The following is a 26,889-nucleotide window of genomic DNA, read 5'->3' on the forward strand; positions in this document are numbered from 1 at the left end:
TGGTATCTGAGGTGCTACTAAGGGGAGTGTATTCTAGGAGGTACAGCTCTCTATCCCAGACTATTAATTTTGAGAAGGGGCACTTGTTAAAAAACTGTAATACCTGACACTTAGACTCTGCATTACAACAGGCATTTTGAATCATTTGGAACATTTCTATGACTTTGTCAGGGAGTCATGCTTAGGCACCTGGAGTAAAGACTTATTGAGAATTTGTCTTTCAGAGAAAGAAATATTAATCTGGCATTGAAGGCCCTCTTTTAGCTTGCTATCCCAAAACCTTATCTTCTGGGATTTCTCAGTGTGATCCTGCCCTCTATTTTTCATGCAGTCCAGGACAGCCATGGCTTATTCTTGCCTCTGCACTCTACTCATAATATTTTTCGCTACCAAAAAGAATGGTCTTTTTCTTTTCACCTAATCAAATGCTACACATTTCTGAGGTACACTCAAATATCAGCAACTCTTATGACTATACCTCTAACTATTCCTCACTTCATTAATGTCTTCTATTAATAAGCTTTTATATCATTTAATGCTCTACTATTCACTTTGTCATTTAAACATAAACTATTCCACATTATTTCATTGTTTTCCTTTGCCTAAGTGTGCTATTACCATTTGAAGATGAAGATATTTCTTATATTTCTATTATATACTTCAAAATACCAGGTATATTTCTTTAGTGTATTGTGTGTACCAAATGAATGTCAACTTGAGATAAAGTGATTGCTTGACTCTCTCCTCATGTACACTCACCTAGAAGAACCATGAACTATTAAGTCTTCCTCTACGCAGGGGTTATTTCATGTTCTGGTTAGTTGGGGGCTCAGGGTAGGGTACACGAACAAAAGGCAAGTGGGGGTTTCACTGGTGCATTTGAACATCATAGGTCACAGTTAGGGGATGCAAGAGGCGAACCTGTCATAGGGGTCAGCCTTATCACACTGGTGCACCTGGTCACCTGGGCGGGTGCTCAGAACCTGCTTGTCGGGATGTCAAGGCAGTAGGAACATATGAAGTTGTAAATCTTATACACCACAGGTGAAGAAACTGAAGTTAAGAAATTTGGTCAGGGCCAGACAATTAACCAGTGATGACACCACAATTTGAACTCAGGCAGGCTGACTTCAAAGTCCTCAACTATGAGGCTGGCCCACCTCCCAAGAGATGATACTAGAAGAATAACAGGAAACTTCCTGTGATTGCTGTGCTTTCCAGATAGACTAAGTGGCTCCATCTTATCCACTGTCAGGCAAGAGGCCCACTTCCGCTAAGATGTATCTGAATGAAACACCAATAAAAATGCCAAGAGAGGCCAAAGACATGAAGATGAATGGCATTTACTGATTAGAAGCGAGGAGATTTCTCATTCTCTGGGAAAACCTTTCAGAGCAAAATTCACCGTTCCATCAACGAAAAGGATAGGAGCAGATGAAGACAAAGAAACGGGTGGTAAGGAAAAAAAACAACAGGAAATTAAAAGGCAAGAGAGTGGATTTAGGAGAAAATGTGCTAAAGAGTAAAGGCAGTGACCAAAAACAATGGCAGTGAGGGAATGCGATGAATGTGATGAAGACAAAAGGAAAGAAACAGCAGCTAAAACAGGGCAGTTCTCCAAGACTCCAGCTGTGTCAGACTCTCCTGAGGGTATCACAGAGCTAAAAAGGGTGAGTTCCGGTCAACAGGCAATAGTAACAATCCAGCAGGGCAGCCTAGTAGAATTCTGTGATAAGTTTAGAAATGTTCAGTGTTTGCACTACCCATTATGTGGCACTACCACAGGTGGTTACTGAACACTTGAATTGTGGCCAGTGCAAACGAAGAGGTGAAGTTTTAATTTTATTTAAGTTTAATTAATTTAAATATAAATAACCACATGTGGCTAGTGATTGCTGTATTCCATAGCAAAGTCCTAGGACTTTCAGGTGACAAAAGAACTCTAGGGACTTCTCTGCAAAGCACATTTTAAAAGCCCCCTTACTCCTCACTCTTTCTAAAGACGTCAGTGCCACAGAAAAATACATGAACATTCAAAGCTTAATGCTGAGTAATCAAAAAAAGGCTACAATGTATTTCATTTGGTGAAATACATTTGCTAAGTGTTATGAGCTGAATTATGTACCCCCCCCCCCCATTCATGTGTTGAAACCCTAATCCCCCAGGATGTCAGAATGTGACTGTTTTGGAGACAGACTTTAAAGAGGTGATTAAATTAAATGAGTCTGTTGGGCCTTAATCCAAGCTGACTGGTGTCCTTATAAAAAGAGGAGATTAGGACACAGAGAAAGACACCAGGGATGTGCTCGCACAGAGAAAAGGCCATGTGAGGACCCAGAGGGAACGTGGCCATCTGCAAGCCAAAGAGAGAGGCCTCAGAAGAAACCGAGCCTGCTGACACCTTGATCTTGGACTTCTAGCCTCCAAAACTGTGACAAAATAAATTTCTGTTGTTTAAGCCACCCAGTTTTTGGTATTTTTGTTATGGCGGCCACAGCAAAAGATTACATTTTACATATTACACCAAGGCAGTTAAAAACGAGTGTAATACATTTTTAAAAATTCCATGAGATTTATGTCAAAACTTTTAGGATCTAAAGGTTTAACCTTTGTTTTTTTATACAATCTTATTTCTTTTTTTTTTTTTAAAGGGTAATTATTATTTTTTTTAAATTTATTTTTATTTATATTTATTTTTGGCTGTGTTGGGTCTTCGTTTCTGTGCGAGGGCTTTCTCTAGTTGCGGCGAGCGGGGGCCACTCTTCATCGCGGTGCGTGGGCCTCTCACTGTCGCGGCCCCTCCCGCTGCGGAGCACAGGCTCCAGACGCGCAGGCTCAGCAGTTGTGGCTCACGGGCCCAGTTGCTCCGCGGCATGTGGGATCCTCCCAGACCAGGGCGCGAACCCGTGTCCCCTGCATTGGCAGGCAGATTCTCAACCACTGCGCCACCAGGGAAGCCCTACAATCTTATTTCTTGACCAATCCTTCAAAGCTGAGAATTCACAATCAAAACCAATGCATAAGGCTCAGAATCTTGTAGCGAAACATTCAAAGGAGGAAACAAATTATAAACTACAATTATCCGCTAGAAGTATTTTATATGCTCTTCAATTTAAATTCTAAAAGCTATATTAATGACAGTTAAATGGTAGTTCCCTATGCAGGATGACAAGCTTTAAAATGTGACTCTTCCATGCAAGACTGAAGGGAGATTTCTGGTTGCTGGGCCCTGGTTTGGTGCTATGAAGGTCAGCATTCTCAAGTAGGGGATTTGAATTAGTGTCTGGGTGTGACAAGAGCTGCATAAATTACCTATTGCAATGGCCAGCTCTTTCAATGATCCCTGCTGGCAGATATGGTGAGTGTCGGGAGGAGAAAAGGAATCTCTCTCTCTCTCTCTCTCCACTTTTTCTTGTCAACAAAGTATGTTGTCATGTTTTATTCCATGCTTTTTGTTGAGATGGATGCTGTCTTCATAAATATTTTGGTTTCTGTGATATGCTCCAATTCATCACATGATTGCGAGGCGTGGTCTGACCTGTAACAGTCCTTTGAAACTTGCAGGCATCAAGGCATTATGACAAGACACGCTGTTCTGCTGAACAGAAGCTCCAGAGGCAGGCCTAAAGCTACACCTTTTAACAGAAATTTTCTATCAGTTGGAATAAATGCTGCATATTTGGCAGCAAATATATAAATTCATTTGTAGAGACTCAGAGATCTTAACAAAAAGCTGTTTCCCCCCTTCTAACACATTAACTGATAATACATCTCCAATGACAGGGATTTTTTTCAAGAAAAACCTCATTTGGAATCAATGTTAAAACTGGCTCTTCTCCAAGATGAAATCATGAAGTTGGCAAAATCAGTTTTTCCTGGTCCCCCACGTCTCCTGTGTTATTGTTCACAGTGTGGGATCAGTTCATTTGGGCAGTCCCCCGGTGCTTCGAAACTTCAGTTCCTCTTTCTTGCATTAAGATTTATTTATAAGATATTTTATTCCCTCTAGGCTCTAAGGATTTCTAGTTAATAAACAACTCTTGCTAATATATTAATGGGTTAGGTTGGGCTTTCAACTTTCTAGGCATCATCTCTGTTATCACACTCTTCTGCTAGCAGTGTTGCAGATTAAATAAGAGATATGGATGGAGATCATCTGTCTCCATGGTAGATGCAGGAGGGAGCAATATTCCCTCCCAGATGGAGCTTCTGTTTCCTCTGAAATTTTATTTCTTATAAAGCTTTCTACTCTTCCTACCTTTCTGAAGGCTTTGCTTCAATCAGTAGGTACTTCATTTGGGGAACTGGTCATTGGACATGAAGGCTCCTACTTTGGGGTAGAAAGGGTAACTACACCCATGCTGAAATATGAGCTTTTCAGGCACTATTTTGTAACTCTGGTCTGTCCTTCAGAACCAGTAGAAATATCCGAACCAAATAGACCCGATCTTAATTTTCAGAATGGGAATCAAAAATGTATTGAATAGTGGGGTCATTCAGAACATCTGTATCAATCAGGATAGGCTAAGGTATGTTTCCATAATAAGCAACCCCAAATCCTAATGACTTGTTATAATAAAGCTTATTTGTCTCTTCTATCTATATTCATCACAGATGGGCCAAGAGCTGCACTTCAAATCTTCCCCTCCCAGGATCTAGGCTGAGAAAGCAGCCCTGTATCAAATGTTGCCAACCACCATGCCAGAGGAAAAAGAGAGCTCTGGAAGGTCTCACACCAGCAATTCAATGTTAAGCCCAGAAGTGACATATGTTACTTCTGCTCACAACTCACCAGCCGGAATTAATCACAGGGCGCACCCAGCCACAGGGGCCTCGGAAATGCCATTCCCATTTTCTTGTGTCTGAAAGAGAGAAAAGCGACATATTTGGCCAATAGCATGAATGATGACCACAGTACTTGAAAGGACTCTTTTACCTTGAAAATTTATAAGGACAAAACATGAACTAAAATTAACTAGATGTGTATTGTGAAGATGTGTATAAAGAACTGTATTCATGTTACTAAACAGTTAAGTTAGTCATGAACAAAGGCATAGTAAATTATAAATAACTCTAACAAATAGCGGCCAGAGAAGCGTCTCTTCTCTAGGCCTGGTTTAGATAATCTTATTTTGTTGTCCTACTTTGGTATTCTGGGCTACTCTATGTCAAGCTGTCAGCTTTTGTCAGAGCTGATATATTCGTTACAAAGTGTTCCCAGTTTTTACCTCCAAATGGAAAAACTTTCATTTTTAATGCATAGAAACTTTCAGCCTTAATTATATAGATTTCATTAAGTGAATTTGTGTTGCTATGGTTATTTTCCTTTTCACTTTATACAATAAAAGTCTGTGAGTCATAGGAAATGCAGGGGGTTCCTCAGTATGAATATGTTTTGCAGTGTATCCCCCCATCTGTGAATATCTTCTGCAGAAGAAGTTATAAATACCTCAGACTGAACCAAATGAAATGGCAACTTTTGAGGGTCAAACAGTTGAACATTGTCAATATTGTATGTTTCAACCTAATGAATACCTCCATGGCTTTAAATTAGAAAAATCTTTTCAAGGATGAATATTGCTTCTGGAGTCTTTCCCATTTAGTTATAATCCCTGGTATAAGTCAATAGTGTGGATTTTGAATTCAAATTGTTCTGTCCTTTTGTCAAGATTCTCCTTTTCTTAGTTACAGGGCCTTATGTAGACTCTCTGGCCTTTAGTTGCCTTGTGGCCATAAAAATAATACCAAACTAGAAAAAAATACCAACCTCATGGGGACGTTGTGTGGACAGAATGTGACTGTGTGTGTAACACCTGTAGTACTGTCCCTGGCAGCTATCAAATGCTCCCATACAGTAGTTTTATACATTACTTCTTCTCACTTACAATTCCTGCTGACTGCCACACAACCACGTTAAAAAATGCCTGTCTATAATTCTGCCTAGCTAGAGTTTTCCTGATCATCTTTTCCATGCCCTCTGTGTGTGTATGCAAGTGTACTCTCTCCTACCAGAATGGTCCCCTCCATTCAAGGAAAGTAGATGCACAGACATGCCCTCCTAGGCTTCCTCACAGCCTCGACACCACATTAAGTGCCTCTGAGTTCACCCAGAGGAGGGAAGAACCTAGAAGAGGGACTAAGGAGAAATATAGGGGCTCTTGCATTTTCATGGTAACCCGAGGCTAACCAGGAGAGACTGGGCAAAGACAAATAGAGGTGCAAGGTCCCATCAGAATAAAGTGTAGCCTAATTTTCCATGCTTGTGTTTGCATACTCTTTCTTTCTGATCCCTCTTTTGAAGGTCCTGAGTCAAGAATGAGCTAAAGGAGTTCCTCAACCCCTCTGTTTCTCTTCCATAAGCAACAACTTGCATAGAATGAGTCCATTAATGAGCAGATGAGAGAACCAGTGTGGATTGCTGATCACCAGGAGTATCTAGTATCTGGATATCGCTACTCATTCCTCCCTCCCATCACCAAATACACATTTGGTAAGAATCCAGTGTTCTTACAAATAAAGTTCATTCCTATATATATAGGCATTTAACAAACTGAGAAAGAACTCTAAGAGAATTTGAAATTAATATTAATAGTAAGAAAACATTAGGACAATTTGATTTGCTCTACTTTAAAAGCTGACTTGAGACAATGCACAGAGGTGGTGGAATATCCATTCTAATTTTGTCTATCCTAATGATCTTTGTTCAAAATAAAAACTTGTAGCCACATGATTTGAGATAAATAGGATGTAGCCTCAGGGCCTATTTTTTTTAATTTAATTTAATTTATTTATTTTTATACAGTAGGTTCTTTTTTTTTTTAATACAGCAGGTTCTTATTAGTTATCTATTTTATACATATCAGTGTATATATGTCAATCCCAATCTCCCAAATTTAAGACATTGCATTTCATATTTAGAAACATATAACACACAGAGGTGGAATTATTTTTAAATTCCCAAATCTATCAAGAATATTTACAAATCCTTACATCAATTTATTTTTCATTTAGTTAATTCCTGTCTCAAAGAAGTTATATGTGCTATGTGAATAAGGTCTCAGTCTTTAAAACACCTTCCTGGGATTGGAAAGGGTTTGACCTATAATTCTGTATGGTATCTAAGTCATCTTTCTAACTCTGTTAGAAACAGAGTTAACTAAAAGTCAGTAATCTTACAGCCTCTATCATGAATATTTATGAGAATTTTTCAACATTTCATAAGCATAGAGTGTCATGAAAAATTAACATTCAATAGAAATTGATCAGTGCTATAGAAGTTGATGATAAAATTTGCTTTACACATAAGAACCAGTTGTGTCTTTGCACACTCAGAGTCACTAAGATGCCTCTCTACTACTACTACCTGGGCTGGGCTTCTTGTCTCTGCACTACCAGTCAGGCTGGGGGCCATTCCCAGGGGTGTGTAAGCCCCTGTGTAATCAACACTCCATTGTGTTGTGGTGAAGCCTATCCTCCCATCAGGAAGAGGCTAGTGTGGATATAAATAATTGAATGCTAAACCCTAGAAGCCAGTCCTGGGATAGTAACCCTTCCAGCACAGTGAGCTTCATCATAAGAGAGAGGACATCACAAGCTATATCCTTTTTCAGGATTCCTCCACTGAAGCATGCTGATAGAGTCAGATGGGTCACGGGATCCTCTCTCCTGCTTGTTCAATAAGAGGCATTGTCTCTCTGCCAGTTTCCCTGTGGGAGCCCAATCAATATTAATTGAATGAATGACTGAACTGACATGAAGTATGGGGTGGATGATGCTGAAAGACTTGCCTTGCAATGGTCATATGGCCCTACTGGCACACAAATAATAGAATTTCTGGAGGTTATTACTTTTCCTAGCTGGTGACCAAGACAATGGCTTTGCAACTGACAGTGTTCCTCTATGTGAGAAGATGACAGTATGTTCTCTGCCATTGTTTGTCCTGTTTTGGTGTTGAACAGAGCTACAAAATTGGCTCATTCACACAGCATTTTGGGTAGAAAAGTTAAGAGAATGGCAGGAACATTCTGCCATTTAGTTGTAAACTTTCAAGAACTATCTAAGGATCTGGATTATTAAATAGTGATCTTTTTAGTGACTTGCCTCTATTGTATCTTTCCAAAGCATTCAATTCCATTTTCAAAAGCAACAATTGTACTTACTTTTATATTCATATTTTGTTGTATTGTATATTATTTGTTTTAATTTCTTCATTACAATAACAAGTATAATCGGCATAAATAAATTTGGGAAATGAACATAACTAACTCTTGGTCAATAACAACAGCAGAAACTCAATAGATGAGAACAGATGTGTATAAGCATATTAGCGATTAACTGAAATCACTTCAGAGTGCTCAGTCAGTATGTTTTGCAGAGGGAACAAGATGGTCTATCAATCTAGCTAGTCAGTTGAATAGAGGCGGATTAAGACCGTTTCCCCTGTACTGCTGTCCCAGTGTCCACAGTGGCTCTCACACCTCTTGTATCCACTTGGTATTCCTTTCTAACTCTTTGGTCACTTTGTACCTCTCTGCCTCTTTATCTACAGAGCCTGGTATATAATAATTGCTAAATAAATAAATAATGGATGTTGGCAACCAACTAATTATAAGCTGTCAATTATGATCCTTGGATACTTGATGGTTCTATGATTTCTCTTCCTCACTATTGCCATACTGGAAGCTCTTTGGATTGTTTAGTGCAGCACTATATTAGGAATGTAATTAAAGTTCATCTGTGACATATGGGTGCACTGCTTTTGTGCTTATAACCCTAGGTGACACGGAACTTTTAAGAATTGATGACATTAGAAGTTTCATTTCTCTAGGTTAAATAAGCCAAGTCCTCTAGCTTTTCTTCCTGGGCTTAATTTTCTGTCCTCTCATCATGCTTCTAAAGGCAAACTATGATTTAAGTTATAAAGCCCAGGAACAAATACAACATCTGAAAGAATGCCAGACTAATTCTGAGAATAACTAAAATGACCTCTTTATGCTTATTGACAAGATTGCTCACATATTTCAGTCAGTATTACATTTGTTTGGTTTTATATGTGTTGCTTCAACTGCCATGTTAAACAAATCTAAGTGATGGTGCATTCAATATGCAACTTTATTTTTTAAATGCATTAAGTGGGGTTAATTCTAACCTGCCTGAGGATGGAAACTTGGTCAAGAACCCTGGCTTTGTACTCATTCTAAAGTAATGGACAGCTCTAGAGTCACCTGAAGTCCCCAAATAATATTAATTCAAAAGTTACAACATCCAGTCTGAGATATTATTCAAATCACTAAACTTAATTTAGCATCAAACTGGAAATATTTTCCCCTTCTTTAGCTCGGAGCTGCTTGAGCCTGGAAGCCTGCAATGTAGAGGGAGGGACAGATGGAATTTTCTCCATTTTTCCACACATTGGGCTTCTCCTTCCCTCATTCTCACTTACTAGCCAATTCCTGACCCTTCTATGGGGAGAAGTAGGGAGGAAGCTGAGTGGTGAATAGAAAAGGTCTTATTCACATTGTTACTGTTGTAAGCTTCATGTTCTCTGAGCCTGGCTGATGAGAAAAGCCAACTCTTTGTGCCAGAAGATGTTTTCATGGTCTCTTCAGAGGTTCCCTGATCGACCTCTCTGATGGCATTTTTTATCACGTGGTGGTTGCAGCTCTTTACCAGGCTGTAGTTGCAACTACTCTTTTTTTTTTTTTTAATAAATTTATTTATCTATTTTTGGCTGCATTGGGTCTTCGTTGCTGCACATGGACTTTTTCTAGTTGCAGCGAGTGGAGGCTACTCTTCGTTGTGATGCCTGGGCTTCTCATTGCAGTGGCTTCTCTTGCTGCGGAGCATGGGCTCTAGGCACACGGGCATCATTAGTTGTGGTGCGTATGCTCAGTAGTTGTGGCTCACGGGTTCTAGAGCGCAGGCTCAGTAGTTGTGGTGCATGGGCTCAGTTGCTCCACGGCATGTGAGATCTTCCAGGACCAGGGCTCGAACCCGTGTCCCCTGCATTGGCAGGTGGATTCTTAACCACTGTGCCACTAGGGAAGTCCAGTTCCCACTACTCTTACAGCCCCTAAGAATTCTGAATTCACCTCCAGTTTGTTACTGGGAATATCCCTCTGTGTGGCCCTTTTGGACAGGACATAAGATGACCCCACATTAATTCTGTCTCCTATATGACTCATATATGATCCACAGGAAACACTCACACATCTGTTGGCTCAGAAAACTCTGGAAGTTCAGGCTGCTCCTGATGTTGACACCGGGATACCTTAACTTTCTCAGACATTAGTCTTTGTGTATCCCACCTCCATACACATTTCAAAATTCTCCAAGTCATTCCATAAGAGCCTTTTCCACAAAGCTTGAGATGATGGGGCTAGAACTCAATCCCTCCTGTAGGGAACAGAGTGGCAACAGCTCTCTCAAAGAAATGTCATCACCAAATTTTCTCCCCTTTTCATGTACTTTCTCTATTTATGTCTCTCACTTGGTTGAGGGTTCTGTAAGTCATAGTAGTTCTTTATAATTTCCTTTGTAAATTCTGCAGATGCGAGTTTGTTTCACACTCACTCTGGTTTTCTATTGGCACTTTACTCAAAACTGAGACAGAAGGAGTCCCATCCTAACATCCTGTTAAATAATCATTGCTCTACTATGCTCCTGGTTCAGATCAAAGCTGATTAACACCTATAAACAAATGAAGAAATGGAGGCAAAAAAGTGCATAAGAAATATATGACCAGTCAAAGGACTTCCAGAATCTAAACAGTCCTCTAATAGTCAATTTTATTTGATTCATACAATATTCCTCCTATAAAAATCCCACCAGTCTTTGAATGATCACTGAAACTGGCATAGACGAAGTATTAGTTGTTGTTACAAATGCAAAATGTAGCTCCAAAGAGAGTCACACTAAAGGTTAGAGGTGACCCTTGGTCAGAGATTCTTGTGCCCTCAAGTGCTGGAATCACCTTCTGGGTGGTTACACTCTTCTTGGCTTGATTCCTCACCCAGAAACCTGGGAATCCTTTCTTCACCAGGAAGCCCAACAGTTTGGCACATCAATTCTCTCCTTTTCCTCTGGAATTACACCCAGAAACTTACACATAAGTATGTTGGTACAAGGTAAGAAAAGAGCCTTATTAAGAGAAAGGAAAAGCAATGCAAATCAAATATTCAGCCATAGAAAGATCACAGCTGTCCCCAATCCTACAATATTCAAAACAGAATTCCCCAAATGTCATTTTCAATTTTTGGATAAAGGAACTTTTCCTACTGGGACCTCCTGTCACCTCTGCTGTGCTCTGTTGGCATGAGCTGCTGCCATGTGCTGGGTTATTTGCTTCCTGTTGGCAAAATTGTTCCCACATGGTCTACCCCTGCCCCCACACATGTGCCCCTATAAGGATGCTCTGGCCCACTCACCTTCCTCTTCTGGAGCCTGATCTCATGCTGAACTAATTATTGGCCTGCTCCTCTGGATCCAGTGACCTTTATTGTGCACCTGTTCTGGGGAAGGCATTGACCTAGACAGGAGTCTTCTGGTTGCAAATGATAGAATGTCAATTTGAACTAGCTAGGTATGAGGGTGAATTTACTGGCCCAGGATCCAGGTTAGGTAGGGGTATAACTAATGACACAGGAGCCAGGGACCTGTTCCACCAGGACTCCATCCCTCTGCCCCTTATCCCTGTCTCTCAGGCTTCATTCCCTTCATCAGCACACTTTCTTCTTCCATGTACTGGGAGATAGAGTTGGTGCCAGGATCACACCCTCACAGATTTCCAGAGAAGAAGAGCCCCCTCCTCTCTCAGTTCTAGGGGTGAACAGAAAGATCTGGACAAGAATTTTGGCCCACAAGGCAAGAGCTCATCTCCTGGGCCAATCACTGAGGCCTGGGAGACAGGATCAGGGCAGCTCCTGCTGTGAGAAAGGGAGAAGATGTGGGGTCGTGCTTTCAGGACGATGGAGATGAGCCAGGTGCTTCAAACAACAGAGGTCTACCAAAGGAACGATGCCAGCATGACATTAATGAGAGGGAAACCTAACATTCTACTGACTTTGGCAGTAATTACAAGCAACACTTGTTTACCAAACTTCTGCTTTTACACCAGAGAAAGAACTAAGAGAAAAGAACTAAGAGAAAGAACTCTTCCCTTGAGGCCATCTGTCACCTGGATAGTAGGGGGCAATGTCCAAAGGAAAGAAAAATTGTATCATTCTCTTACTAAATCTGGAGTTGGTTCTGCTCACCCATCTACTCACACCAAGTTGGGGTGAAGGAAAGTACAGCGCTTATTGCAGGTGCCAAACGCAAGGAGGATGGGCAGCTCATGCTCAAAAGACCCAAACTCCCTGATGACTTTCAGGGAAGGCTTTTTAAAGGGAGTGTGAGAGAGGGGACTGTAAGTGTGCGTGATCAGCGCACACAATTCAGATTGATTGGCATCAAGGTGAAGTTTCGAGCATCACCAGTCTTCTGGTTTCACCTGGTCTGGGGTCTACATGTTTGCAGTCAGCAGTTTTCATCTGGTGGGGGTCTGCTTCCTATAAAAATAACTTAGGAATGTGTGTGAGACTTTTATCTATAAGTTTCAGGGAACTGGGAGCTAGGTGAATCTGCAATGTGGCTGGTTTATTGTCTAAATTGTTACCAGTTTCCCAGCCCAATAGCTATTCTTTGTTTCCATATCTTCACATTTCCTGATCATTCACTCTTGAGCCAGCCTTTTGAGATTCAGGGGAGACCTGGGGGACTAAAGCAAAAGCCTTTTACTTCAAGGGACAGGGACACAGGAGCTTGTATACAGTTTCAATTCATAACTCCTCATGTCTTCACTTGGAAAGAGTGAGGAAAGTTAGGTAAAGAGTTATAGTTCAACTCAAAGCATTTCTGGGATCTCAGTATTCTGCTAATACTCAATTTTATTTGATTTATCATATGTACACTCTATAAAAATCCTGCTAACCTTGGAAGAGTCCTTGAAAATGGCATAGAGAAAAAACTAGTTGTTGACAGAAATTCAAAATATAGATTTTCATGAAGCTATGTTAAATATTAGATGTGGCTCTGTGTCAGGGATACTCTGCTACATTAGTTCTCATGTCTTCTATGTGGAGAGTTTAGATCTTGCTTTGGTCCTGGACTCTGGCCACCCCCTTCTCTGGCATCAGGACAAGTGGGGGCTCCCCTAAGAGCACAGTCTAGTTTAATCAGAGGGTTCCAAGCCTCTGATGTGTGTACCTTGATGGGCTTGTGACATATTGTATAATTGAAGCAAATTATATTAATAGAATTCTAATTGTATCTAATTTCATGTTTACAATTTAAAAAATTAAACATGATTTCCCTAGGAAAGATGTCATTTTTATTATCAGTTGTAAATTACACAATTAATGCATTCAACTGTTTCCTCCTGGAATTCATTTTCTTCTTCGTGAGGTATATCCTCTAGTAATTCTTATGAAAAGATTTATGAGGAATATGCTTTCTGAGGACACGTCTGAAAATGTTTTACTCTGCCCTCATATTTGAGTGACAGTTTCATTGTATATAAAGGTAGAGACTCAAGGCTACTTCCCCTCAGCTCTTTGAAGATGTTCCAATACTATGTCCAATGACATTGCTGCTGAGTATGGTGTCAATATGATTCTAATTTTTTGGTAGATATTCTGAGTTTTTCTCTGTGCTAGCTTTTAGGATTTTCATTTAGACTTGACATAACTTTGAAATGTCTAGAGTTGGGTTTTGACAGCATTGTTGCTACTGTTGTTATTTTTTTTTCCCTGGTAGGCCCTTTCAATTTAAGACTTAAGTCTTTCTTCAGGTCTAGAAATTTTTTGGCTTTTATGTCGCTAAATATTGTTTCCTTGCATTCTCCATATCCTCTCAATTTGGACTCCCTAATGGATTGATGTTGATTTCCAGACCTGTTCTTCATGTTTGTTGGTTTGTTTTTAACTTTTCTTTTGTGCTTTTTTTCCCCCATTTTTGATACATTCTGGGATAATTTCTTGGTGCAGTCTTTCAGATCACTAATTTGTTCTTCAACTGTGTTTATTCTGTTATTCAGCCCACTTTTGAGATTTTTTTATTTCAAAAGGTTTATTTATTGTGTTTCCATAATATCTAATTGGTTCTTTTTCATAATCATTCATCCTAGTTTTTTGAATGCAATATTTTTCCTTATTTTCCAGATGATGTAAAAATAAGCTTATGTTACAGTCCTACACTACTTCCACAGGGTAAATTCTTTCATATGTCTAGTTTCTAGTTTTTTTTAGAAAAGGCACCATTTTAAAGTGTTTGTGTTCCTCGAACTTTGAGAATATTTGCATCTTTCTTATGAATTTTTTTATTGGTAGCTGAGCTTCTTTATTGAACTTTCTAACTCTCTTTGCACAGCCCGGTGAGAGAGAGGCTTGCTTTATTTTCAGTGAGAGTGATGGAGGAATGAGCCAGGGCACTAGGTGAGTAGAGACATACCTGATTCCTCTGGGATGCTGTAGACGCTTGGGAGAACTGCCTTGTCACTCTATCCCCAGCTTCTATTGCTCCTGGGTGAAGACAGATATGCCGTGTGTGTGTGTGTGTGCGTGCGCACGTGCGCATGTAGGGGGTCAATGTGTATGGCTGCTGCCACGGTGGTACCCTTGCTAATTGCCCTGGGTCTCCTTCCTGTCCTCTACCTCTAACCACTTCTAGCAATGGAGTTCCTTTGCTACTCCTATACATGTTCTGAGAAGTGATTTTCCAATTTCTTCTTAAACCATGTGTTTTCCACTTTTCAAGTTTTCATTGGTTCCTCATCAAGTAAAATTCCTCAATTTTTATGTATTTTTAATCATTTTTATGGATTTTACATGGGAGCAGTATTTACTCATTCTACCTTCGGCCATTTTGAAATCAGAACTATATTCTGTTTTTTTTAAGTAACAATTTCTTGAGCCAACTATGTATCAAACACAGCTAGTCATGAGGCTTACAGTAGTGCCCCAAAAGGCTCTTTGCCTCTCCTCATAAAACTTATTTTTCTGACACTTTAGTGCAAAAATCGAATCTAAAGGCAAAAAAAGAAAAATGTTTGAGTTTAGGGAACATTTAGTAATCAGCTCAAAAGGTCAGATCAATTATATCAAGCCAAGTAAGGTGTCAAGAAAATAGACAAGACATGAGATATGGGCAAGAAAAATGCTCTCTGGTCCTCCAGTGTTTTGTAATTCTATGTGTATAGAGTGACCATGTGTCCCAATTTGCCTGAGATGGTCCAGTTTATGCCAGTTGCTCTGGTGTAACCGTTAACAGCATCCCTTTCACTCTCAAAGGTGTCCTGGTTTGTACGATAAATCATATGCTCACCTTATTAAGATATTCTGTGAAGAAAATCAACAAATGAATATCTCTTGTTGGTGATAATATTTGGAGCAATTGTGGGTGTAGAGAGCAGGAGCAGCCAGTCACCATTCATTCATTCATTTCTTCACTCATTCAACAAAGTTCACTGAGGTTCTACCACGTGCCAGGCACTGTGCTAAGTGCTGCTTATACAGTAATGAGTAGCACAGATACACTCATGGACCTTTCCCTGAATAACGATTAGCACAAACTAAACATACGTTATATGATCTCTCAATATTTTTTCCTAGTTCAAGAACTTGATAAAACATTGTAAACTCCCTGCTTACTCAATCATACTCTGACAGCTAAGTATTAAGTAAGCACATCAAAAGCACACCCTTGTTTGAAAGGAAAGATGAAATACTTGTCTACCCAACAAGAACAAAGCAGGGGGCTGTGCAGTTCATAATGGATTTGAAGTCACTTGATGGCCAGTTTGGATAATTAAGCAAACAAAACACACCACTGGAAAAATTGTCTAGATGAATGATTAGCATGGTTTTGAATTCAAAGGATAATTTCACCACCCCCTTCTTCACTTCGGCACCGAGATAACGTATATAACAGATCGATGACCCGCAATTTTCTGCTCATTATACTCAATCCCTCCTCATCAAATTCCCCACTCCCTGCACAAAAGCAAAAGCAAAAAGCAAGTTGCAACCTGCAGCCACTATTACTCTTTTATTTTTTTAAATGCAATTCCTTTGAAGAGTTTGAATATCGAGTATTCCTTTTGTTATTTCATTTAGACAAAATTTTGCAAGGAATTTTCCTCTCATTTCCTAGAGATCAGTGTTCCTAGAAAGGCTCTCATTGTAAGCCCCAGGGGAACTTCGAAAATGTCAGGAGCTTCTTAAATGGTGTGAAACCCACTTACAGCTTATTTCTTATAAGCTTTGATGTGGAAATAGCAGAATGCTTATTTTTTAAAAAAATCCAGTGGCAATAGGAATGCACTGTTTGTGATATTATCCATAGTCAATTAACTCCTGGGGAGAGGATGGTGAGGAAGCCTCCGAAGGCTGGGGGTCCATCCCTTGTGGTGATTTTTTTCCTCTATGGATTACAGCCCTGGTCTTGGTCCCAGATTTTGCACAGATGTGACTACAAAGGAGAAGGACAGGTGAGTGGAGAAGACTCAATGCAAATCTATCTTTATTTCTAGAAAAAGAACTCAAAATCAATGGTGGCCAAAAAGACTATCAAACGAAATGTAAAAGTCTTGGTAATATCTATATGTAGATATTAAATAAAGCACATGTGCTCAGGTGTTTGCACCCATAATTATTAAATCCTAAGCTTCTTTCTCTTTAAACCAGCTTCTCTTCCCTTATCACTTTTTTTAGTTAATGGTATCGTGATTTACTCTTAGTCACCAAAGCAGAAAACTAGTCAATCACAAGTCTTCCCTCACCCTCCATAGCCAGTCTTCTTCAGATCTTTCAAATCTAACCCCTCCAGGTCTCTATCTCCCTTTCTCCCGTTGCCCTGCACCTGCCTTACCTAGCACAGTGGCATCTTTCGGGCCATGGTGACAGTTTTCCTTAAGATCTCCCAGCTTCACTTTAAGCCTCTTCTGCTACAGGGATATTCTTAAAATTCTAGTCTGATTCTGTTTCTCTCTTTGCTTAGAAATCTTCAGCGGTACCCTTAGCATGGAAAATAACAATCTAGACCCAAGCACCCTTCCCAGCCTCATGCCTGCCTGTCTCTGGGCCTGCCCCATACCCAGGGCATACTGGAGTATCTGCGTCTCAGACACATTGACTCCTTTAAGGTCTCCATGGCTTTGTATACTTTCTTATAAATCCAGAAAATACTTTTGCCACTTCTCTACCTAGCAAACTCCTATGCATCTGTCATGGCCCTGCCCAGTCAACCCTCTTCTACAAAGTCATCACTGAGTTTCTGTGGCAGAGTTCATCACTTGCTTTTTTGCATCCATAACTCTTATAGTTAATTCCATTACAGCATGCATTACACACTACCATAATTATTTGTCTTTTCCAGAAGACAGTGGGAATCATACTCTTTTTTATTTTACCAACCCCTTGCAGTGTTTGGCAAATGGTGTGCTCCTTAAATATTCATTGAATAAATTATTAAACATTTCTTTGCTAAATAATACAATTCATGAGAATTAATAAAACTTTTGTCTATAAACTATTGCAAGGAGATATCTTTATTTTGTGTATTTCTGCCATGCTGGAATATGTGTGTATGTGTGCAGATGATTTGTGTGAGTTGCCCCACTGCCTCATGGCATTGAATAACAGAGCAGTCAGGATGCTCTGATAATGCCTGCAGAGCCAGGACACGTTCTTTTCTAGAATGAGGGTGACCAGAGCATCGGAGCTAGGGCAGAGCAGAGCCCCTCACCAAGGCCTACTCAAGTCAAGGTCAGGGTGTCCTAGGAGGTGACAGCACTACTCCTGGTGACCTGCAGGTGTTTGACCCGCCTATTCAGAGGAACTTGAGAAAAAGCCAATTCAGTAACATCTGGAAATGTTGCCTCTGGAAAGAGCTGCCCCCTGCTGAAGGAACTGTCAGGGAGTCACACATTTCCCAGAGGGGATTATGATCTCCAGAGTGGATCCCATGGCCCGCATGTGAAGGTTGCCCCAGCTGCTCCCCATCCTGCCCACACCCCTGGCCAAAGGCACCAGCAACCTTGTCAGCCTGAGTTCCTCCAACAAACCCAGCTGGCTGGAGTCTGGCCTCATGGACCCTTAAGAGTTCTTTGCCACACACTTTTCCACCACTCTGGGCAGATCTGTGAGTCCTAGATAACAAAAAAGTGGTTGAAGATACTGCTTCCTCTAGGTTTGACTTTGAATGCCTTCAAATTTAGAGAGAGATTTGCCAAGCAAATTACCTCTTGGCAAGTAGTGTTGTACTTGCCAAGAAAACTAAGTATTTCAGTGGCATCTCAAAGCACTTAGAAAAAAATTCAAATTCCTTCTCATGATGTATAAAGGTCTGCAGGGTCTGCCTTCTTCTTATTTCTCCAAGGTCAATTTAGGCCACTCTCCACCCTCTGCTTTTGCTGTTCTCTGAGTCTGGAACATTCTTATCCCTGTCTGCACCTACCTGATGCATCCTTAACATTTTTTTGGTCTTGCTTAAATGTTATCTCCTCAGAGAAGTTGTCCTTGACTCTGTACTATAAAGCTTTGTCCTTTTCTTTCTTGCTTTTATTTATCCTGTTTATTACCACAGCCTACAATTCTCTTGTTACCCCATTTTCGTTTGTAAGCACCCATCCCTCCCACTGGGATTCAGGCTGCGTGAGGGTTGGAACGTGTCGTTCATGTTCACCCACAACACCCGGTGCCTGGCACACATTCTGGCTCAGGATTTCACATAGAGGTTAAATGTTTTTTTTTTTTATTATTGCAGAAACAAAGTCCATTTGGAGTGACAAAAAATGGTCTAAAATTAGATTCTGGTGATGGATGCATGACTCTGTGAATACACTAAAAACCAATGAGTTGTACACTTTACATGGGTGAATTGTATGGTATGTAACTTATATCTCAATAGAGCTATTTTTAAAAATTAACTTACTTTACCTTATTAAGACTTAGTTTCCATATTTGCAAAAATGATGATAATACCCAAGAGAGAAAAGAAGGCTGATTAATTTTCATAAGTTTCTGTTTGTTTTACCAAAATCATTTTTGAGACCCCATCCTCAGCTGTCAAAACTCTCACTTAGGAACCCCTAGAAATCACCTTGACCCTCAAATGTCAAAACAAATACCACACTGACTTTGTTCTAGTGGTAACAGGTTACTGCCAATCTACTGAAGAAGAACTTATAAGAAAGAAAGGAAAGCAAAGAAAAAGAAAGGAAGACAGAAAAGAAGGAAAAGAACAAGAAAAGGTACGGCTAGAAATGGAATGTTTCCCCCCAAAATTCATATGTTGAAAACTAACCCCTAATGTGATGGTATTTGGAGGTGGGGACTTTGGGAGGTGATAGGTCATGAGATTGGAGCTCTCATGAATGGAATTAGTGCCCTTATAAAAGAGACCCTGGAGAGTTCCATCATCCCTTCTGCCATGTAAGGATGCAGCGAGAAGACAGGCCATTTATGAACTAGGAAGCAGGCTCCCTTAGACACCAAATCTGCTGGCCCCTTGACCTTGGACTTCTCAGCCTCCAGAAGTATGAGAAATGTTTCTGTTGTTTATAAGCTACCCAATCTATGTTTTGTTATAGCAGCTCAAACAGACTAAGACAAGTACGCTCTAACCATAGAGTTATAGCAGATCACTAGAACCTTACCACTACTTGCAAAATTACAAAGACAAATGGATCTACTTCTTTTCCTTCAAATTTCTTTCCTTCAAATTCATGTTTGTTTGCTTGTTGTCCAAGGTTGGATTCCCCCAGAAGTGGAGCCTGAGGCAAGGATTCAAGTGCAGCCTGTTTGTTTGGGAGGTGATCTCAGGGAGCAAGAGTGGGGCAGTGGGGAAATGAGACAGGGATGAGGGTGGAAGGAAGCCAGCACAAAGGAGTGAGAGGGGACTGCTGGGGTGTATGGGGCTCAGTCCTTCAGGGTACAACACACCTCAGTGATGTCCCAGAGAGATGGATTTTCTCTACCATCTCCCAGCTGACATTGTTTGAGGGATGCTCCCATGGGCACTTGTTCCCCAACACTTGGCCTGCCCTGCCTGGGCCAAGCACACTCCTGTGGCCAAGAGTTGCAGATACTTGTAGGAATAAGACCACGGAGCTATGGTCAGACACGGATGGGGTCTTCTGCATTCCACATGTAATCTCCCAGGCACACACCAGCACAGAGGCAGCATTCAGAATCACTGTCGACCTTCCATGGTATTTGGTGTCATCAATGGGAAGGCAGACCTGTGCTAAGTTTCCCTAGACTCTTCTTGTTCCTCTTCTTCGTAAACCCCTCCTGAAAGCCAAGGCAAATTAGACTCGTGAGGACCTCATTCTCACAGAAGACATTGTTAGTAGTCAAGACGAGCTCTGGATTCCACAGTGGAAGTTGCAGCTCTGCACAAGATGTATGTGGAAATCTGAGCACTCTGGTTTAATCAACTCTGAGACACATCCTGCTGTCTTCTCTGCTTTAATGTTTACTACAACCCCAGGTCGATTCCATGTTTCCTTACCCTATGAAGCCCACACCTCCTCAGCACCTTTTATTCTGCTCTTTATATGTGGTAGCAAGCTGCAGTTTTCTTGAGGACTTTGTAAAACCGTGATAACTCTTTAGAAAGATCAGAAAAGATAAGTGACTTACAAATATGTACGTAACTTTTAGAGACTCTCTTTTTGCACCTGTTACTTTAAAATTGAGAGTTAAAGCTATGTTAGACATGGCAGTTAAAATGACCTGGTGATATACTATTGCCTTGAAGATTCCTCTCATAACATTAATGCTGCAAATGTCAACTTCTGTACACCCAGAATTCCCTTTAGCTTTGCTCTGTTTTGATCTTTGTAAGTTATTTTAAAGATTACATGTACTTTCCTTTTGCTGTGTTAAGTGTGTTGGAATGACTTTTGGTCAAATGTAATAAAATTCTACCCGATTGTAGCTTACTTATCTTGCTTCTCTTCTCTGTCTCACACTTTCTGCCTACTCTACAGAAGGTGCCACTAAGGCGATCTGTGCCTTGATAGCTCCATCCGTGCTTGTTTGGGAAGTGCCCTTGAGTCTCAGCTGGAACCCACGTGGGAGGCTGAAGGAGGAAACTCTGATATCACTTCAGCCCACAACTCAGGGTGGAGTGAACTGGCCCCATCTTCCCCAGCAATGACAGGGACCTCACCAATGCTCCTCAGCCCTGGAAGATAGGATGCCTTACACTTTTTAGTTTCACATGGTATTTGTCCTTTCTTTGACCTCATTAATCTCATTGATGCCAGGGTGGAAAAGTCTCTTATGTCCCAACTACATGAGGTCATCACATCAGCGTGTCTCAAATCTTCCTGCCCGGCCTTTGTTCATGCCTAGCTCTGCCACAAGTGGCCTACTCTGTCTTACTTGTTCTCAATTTTCTCCATTCATTTAACAAACACTGACTGATGGTTGTCATAGGCCAGCACGTTGCTAGTGAAGGTGAAATGGACATATGACCTCATGGAGCTTAAGTCTAGTTAGAGGAGGGAGACAATGAAAATACAAGGCATAAGGAGGTAAATGTACAGTTAGAAATTGAGAAAATTATTATAAAGTATTTTTAGGGTGTCATTGGAAGCTCTATCTGTGGAGGAACAACAGAAGAGAGTAGGAGACAGCCCGGAACAGGGAAAGAGAATAGCAGGTTACCTAAATACACAGGCCCTATAGTCAACTAGCACGGATCCAAATTCTAGTTACTACTCTCTACATGTGTGACTTAAGTAAGTTACTTGACCTCTCTAATCCTTAATTTTCTCCTCTGTAAAATGGAGGTGATAACACCATCTATTCCTAATGATACTGAGATTGAACTAATTTATATAAAACTCCTGGCACAAAGAACGTGCTCAGTAAATATTAGCTACTAATGAGTATTATTATTAAGCTGAGACTTGATGGCCAAGTAAGGGTGAACCAGGCTAAGAGTTTGGGGGAAAAGCATTCCAAGAAGAAGGAACAGTATGTACAAAGGCAATAGAGCTTGTTGTAGGATCTAAGAAAAGGCGTGGCTGAAATTGCATGAGTGAGGGGAAGTCTGCTACGGAACTGGGGAGGGAGATAACCCTCCAGTGGCTGTGGGCTTTCCTGCAATGCTCAGTTGCACGAGTGTTAGTCCAGAGAAGGCAGATGTTGGGTTCATCCAGGATTGCTTTTTTTCCCCTAGGGAATGTGAAGGAGGGAGAGAGGGCAAGAATGTTGAGGGTATTTGTAACAGAATAGTTCTAATAGATCTATTAGAATAGATCATGGAATCTAAGCTAGATAAGAAAGAATAAAAGAGGGCTGGAACTAACGAACAGAAAAATATAGAAGAGAGATGGAATTAATGGTATCCATAGAAAAATTGTTTCAAAGAAACACTTGAGTAATTGAGCTAAAAACACAGGAGGAGGATACAGTAGGAAAACAGGGTCTCTAGGGTCATTGTAAGGTAGTCTAACCTCTGGGGGGGGGGGGTGGATAAAATCCAGGGTGTGATTGTGGGATCATATGGCATAGTGATGGTCAAGGTAACTGGTGGGGAGGAGGTCAAAGAACAAAGGGGCCAGGTAGTGAATGAATTATCCATATACAACCCTGCTACTAGTCAATATGGTGACTTTGTGCAAATTAGAAAATGTCACCTCTTCCTTAAGATACTTTACCATCATCTGCCAAAATTGTCAAAGTAACTAAGATAATCAATGTTAGAGATGTTGAAGGACACCATCCCCTGGACTTGTGAAAGTCTAGGCAGCAGCCCTGTTTGTGTTGAATCCAGGAAGAATAATAGGAAGTCAGGGTGAAGAGGAAAATATTCCAGGAACCAATATTGGCAGTGATTAAAAGACAGTGACCAGAGGCTGTTATTTGACAGCAACGAAGATGGGGGTAAGGTGGAAAATACAATGGCATGAGCGTCAGAGGAACAGAGCTCTTACAAGATGGAGAAATACTAATGGTGTAGAAGCAAGAATGGGATGCAAGAAGAAGACGCCAACCCCATCTCCTCACACAGATTTATTTGGCATCTGGAAAACAAGCAGACTCCGTATGAAAGGACTGTGGGAGATGATAAGGTCTCTTCCTTTTCTAAGATTTAACTCAAATATTTTCTCCTCCATGGAGTATATCCTGATTTTCCCACCTGGAAATAATTCGTTTCTTCCCTGACATCTCTAGCAATGAATTTGTTCATCTTTTATCTTCAGATCATTTTCTATTTGAACTGTAAGTCATTTCTGTAGGTTCTTATCTACACTTGCAGAATATTTGCTCCTTGAGAGTGGAACTCTGGCTAATATATCTTTGTATCTGCTGTTAATACTGTCTCTTCATTTATCTAGTTGTGGTAGGGACATAATAAATATTGAATCAATGAATGAATATTACTTTTTGTTCCCAAATCTTAGTGGAAAGAATCGGTCATGTTATGAACTAGCTTTATCTATATTGTATTTACAGTAACTGTAAATGTGAACTTTAAGTTTTGCAATCTGAGGTCACAGTGCCATATGAATTGTATTTAATGGTAATGTCTTTGTCTCTCCTTAGTATACCTTAGCATAACAGAGTTAGCACTTCTACTGTAGTTTTTGAGTGGCACTAACAATTCCATGTTGTTAATGATAATAAATTTATTAGAAAGAATGATCTTTTATAGCTTGCATTTTTACTGAATAAAATTAAAATCTCATGTTGTTATTTAAAACAGTTACTATGAGTGACAATCATACTGTGAATCCACAGTTTTCCTGTAATTTAGTTTTAAAAATATTTGTACTGTTTTGAGTTAGAAATCTCATATGAGACTCTTTCTTTATTAATTCAATCATATATTTTAAGTTCATACTAATATGCCTCAGCCCAGTATAACACATAGAAACTGTGAGGTCACCTCTGTTTTGAGGACAGTAGAATAAATAAACATTTTGGGAGAAATGGAATAGATAACTTAATTGCTTTAATGCCTAATACTGATGTTAGTTCCTTATTTGATTATGAAGAGTATATTTTTAGCCTGAACATTAAATGAAAGATCGTTTAAAAGTTTCTCCTTTGGTTTCTTAAGAGATATCATCTTGTTCTTAAAATTAAAAGAAAAAAAAAAATCCCTTCTAAGTCTTTTCAACAAATGGTGCTGGAACAACTGGATCTCTACATGCAAAATGAATGAATCTAGACACAGACGTTACACCCTTCACAAAAATTAACTCAAAAGTGATCACAGACCTAAATGCAAAATGCAAAACTACAAAACTCCTGGAACGTAATATAGGAGAAAATCTAGATGACCTTGGGTATGGAGATAACCTTTTAGATATAACACCAAAGGCACAATCTATGAATGAAACAATTTATAAACTGGGCTTCATTAAAATGTAAACTTCTGCTATGAGAAAAATCCTGTCAAGAGCATAAGAAGACAAGCCACAGAGTGGGAAAAAAATATTTGCAGAAGACATATCTGATAAAGGACTGTTATCCAAAATATACAAAGAACTCTAAAACTCAACAATAAGAAAATGAACAACTTGATTTTAAAAATTGGCAAAAGATTGAATAGACACCTCACCAAAGAAGATATACAGATGGTAAATAAGGATATGAAAAGATGCTCCACATCATATGTCATTAGGAAACTACAATCTTAAACAACAACGAGATGCCACTACGTACCTATGAGAACGGCCAAAACCCATTAACACTGAGAACACCAAATGCTGACAAGGATGTGGAACAACAGGAACTCTTCATTCAGTGCTGGTGAGAAAGCAATATGGTATAGCTACTTTGGAAGACAGTTTGGCAGTTCCTTACAAAACTACGCATACCTTATGATCCAGCAATTGCACTCCTTGATATTTACTCAAATGAATCAAAAACTTATGTCCGCACACAAACCTGCTCATGGATGTTTATAGCAGTTTTATTTATAATTGGCCAAACTTGGAAAGCACCAAGATGTCCTTCAGTAGGTGGATAAGTAAACTGTGTTACATCCAGACAATGGAGTATTATTCAATTCTAAAAAGAAATTAGCTGTCAAGCCATGAAAAGACGTGGAGGAAACTTAAATGCATATTACTAAGTGAAAGAAACCCATCTGCAAAGGCTACATACTGTGTGGCTCTGACTATACGACATTCTGGAAAAGGCAAAACTATGGAGACAGTGGAAGAATCAGTGGTTGCCAGAGGTTAGAGGAGGGAGGACTGAAAAGGCAGAGCACAGAGGATATTTTAGGGCAGTGAAACCATTCTGTTTGATACAATAATGGTGAATACGTGTCATTATACATTTGTGCAAACCCATAGAATGTACAACACCAAGAGTGAACCCTAGTGTAAACTATGGACTTTGGGTGATAATGATGTACGTTCACTGATTGTAGTAAGTGTACCACGTGGTACAGAACGCGGGGGAGCTGTGCACGTGTAAGGCAAGTATACGGGATGTCTCCTTACCTTCTTCTCAATTTCGTGGTGAGCCTACTACTGCTCTAAAAAATAAAGTCTATTAAAAACAAATAAACCCTAGTCTTCAAAATCAAGATTATTTTCCTAGCACAGTATTTCTGGCCCTTTTTGATCTGACTTTCCTCTCTCTTTCCTGCCTTATCTCCTACCACATCCCTCTTTTATACCATCCATCCATCCGTCTATGAAATATTTAGACTCTTCACGTGCCAGATATTGCTAGGTGCAAAATAGTGAAAAGGTAGACACTATTATAATATTTATAACAATAAATTGTAATCATTGATTTTTTTTAAAAATTTATGAGTTCTTTGAGGACAGAGATTTTATCCTGTTTACCAATATAATAGGTACTCAAAGAAAGTTTGTGGTTAGATATATGAATAAATAAATATATAGACAAAGTTTTCCCTTATGACATTTTGCAATTTTGAGTTCAGTTAGTATATTTATATTTCCCTTTGAAAATGTTCTTCTGAAGACGTCTAAATAAATGGGCATTTGTTAAGTGAATGTATATTATTAAAATATTATCCTTACTCTTCAGCACCTCCTGAGATCCTGAGAAAAAACCTGAGAGTAAAAGGTTACTTTCCATGTCACAGCAACAGAGCTTGCTTTTGTAACCAAGCTTGTCTCCCTTTGGAAAAGTACAAAAGTACATGCCTTCTGTAAATGCTTGGGGTTGACGGTGACTGACAGAAGTCTTGGCAGAGGAAAAAGAGTTTCAGAAATAAAGCTTAGTTTGGACTGTTTACTATTTAATAGAAATAAGATTTCTGAGTCATCTCTTATGGAGATTGTTTTACTTGGTCATTTTTTTTAAATTCAATATACATAGGTAAGAAAAGGTACTTAAACAATCTTTAAGAAAAATCTTCAAATATTTGTTAAGGTTTTAATTATGGAAAATTTCAAACACGTGCAAGAGTAGAGAAAGTAGAATAGTGAATCTTTGTGGACAAGCAACCAGCTTCAATGATCATCAACTCAAGGTCAAACGTGCTTCATCTCTAACCCTCGCTCACATCTCCAATCTCTGCTGACCACCAGGATTGTTTTGAAGCAAACCTTACATGCAAATATATAATTCTAAAAGATAAGACCTCTTGAAAAAATTATAGCCACAATATTATGATCACATCTAAGCAAAGTAACAATAATTCCTTGCTATCATCAAATATCCTGTTAGTGTTCAAATTTCTCCTTTTATCCGAAAATGTTAAAATGGTTTGAATCAGCATCAAATAAGGTCAATGCACTGTAATTGGTTGATATCTCAAATCTCATTCATTTTAATAAGTGTCCCTCCCTTTCCTTTTCCCTTGCAATTTATTTATTGAAAAGAGCTTTGGTTTATTTGT

This window comes from Balaenoptera ricei, chromosome 12 (genome assembly GCF_028023285.1).
Source record: "Balaenoptera ricei isolate mBalRic1 chromosome 12, mBalRic1.hap2, whole genome shotgun sequence".
In the NCBI taxonomy this organism is placed as follows: Eukaryota; Metazoa; Chordata; class Mammalia; order Artiodactyla; family Balaenopteridae; genus Balaenoptera; species Balaenoptera ricei.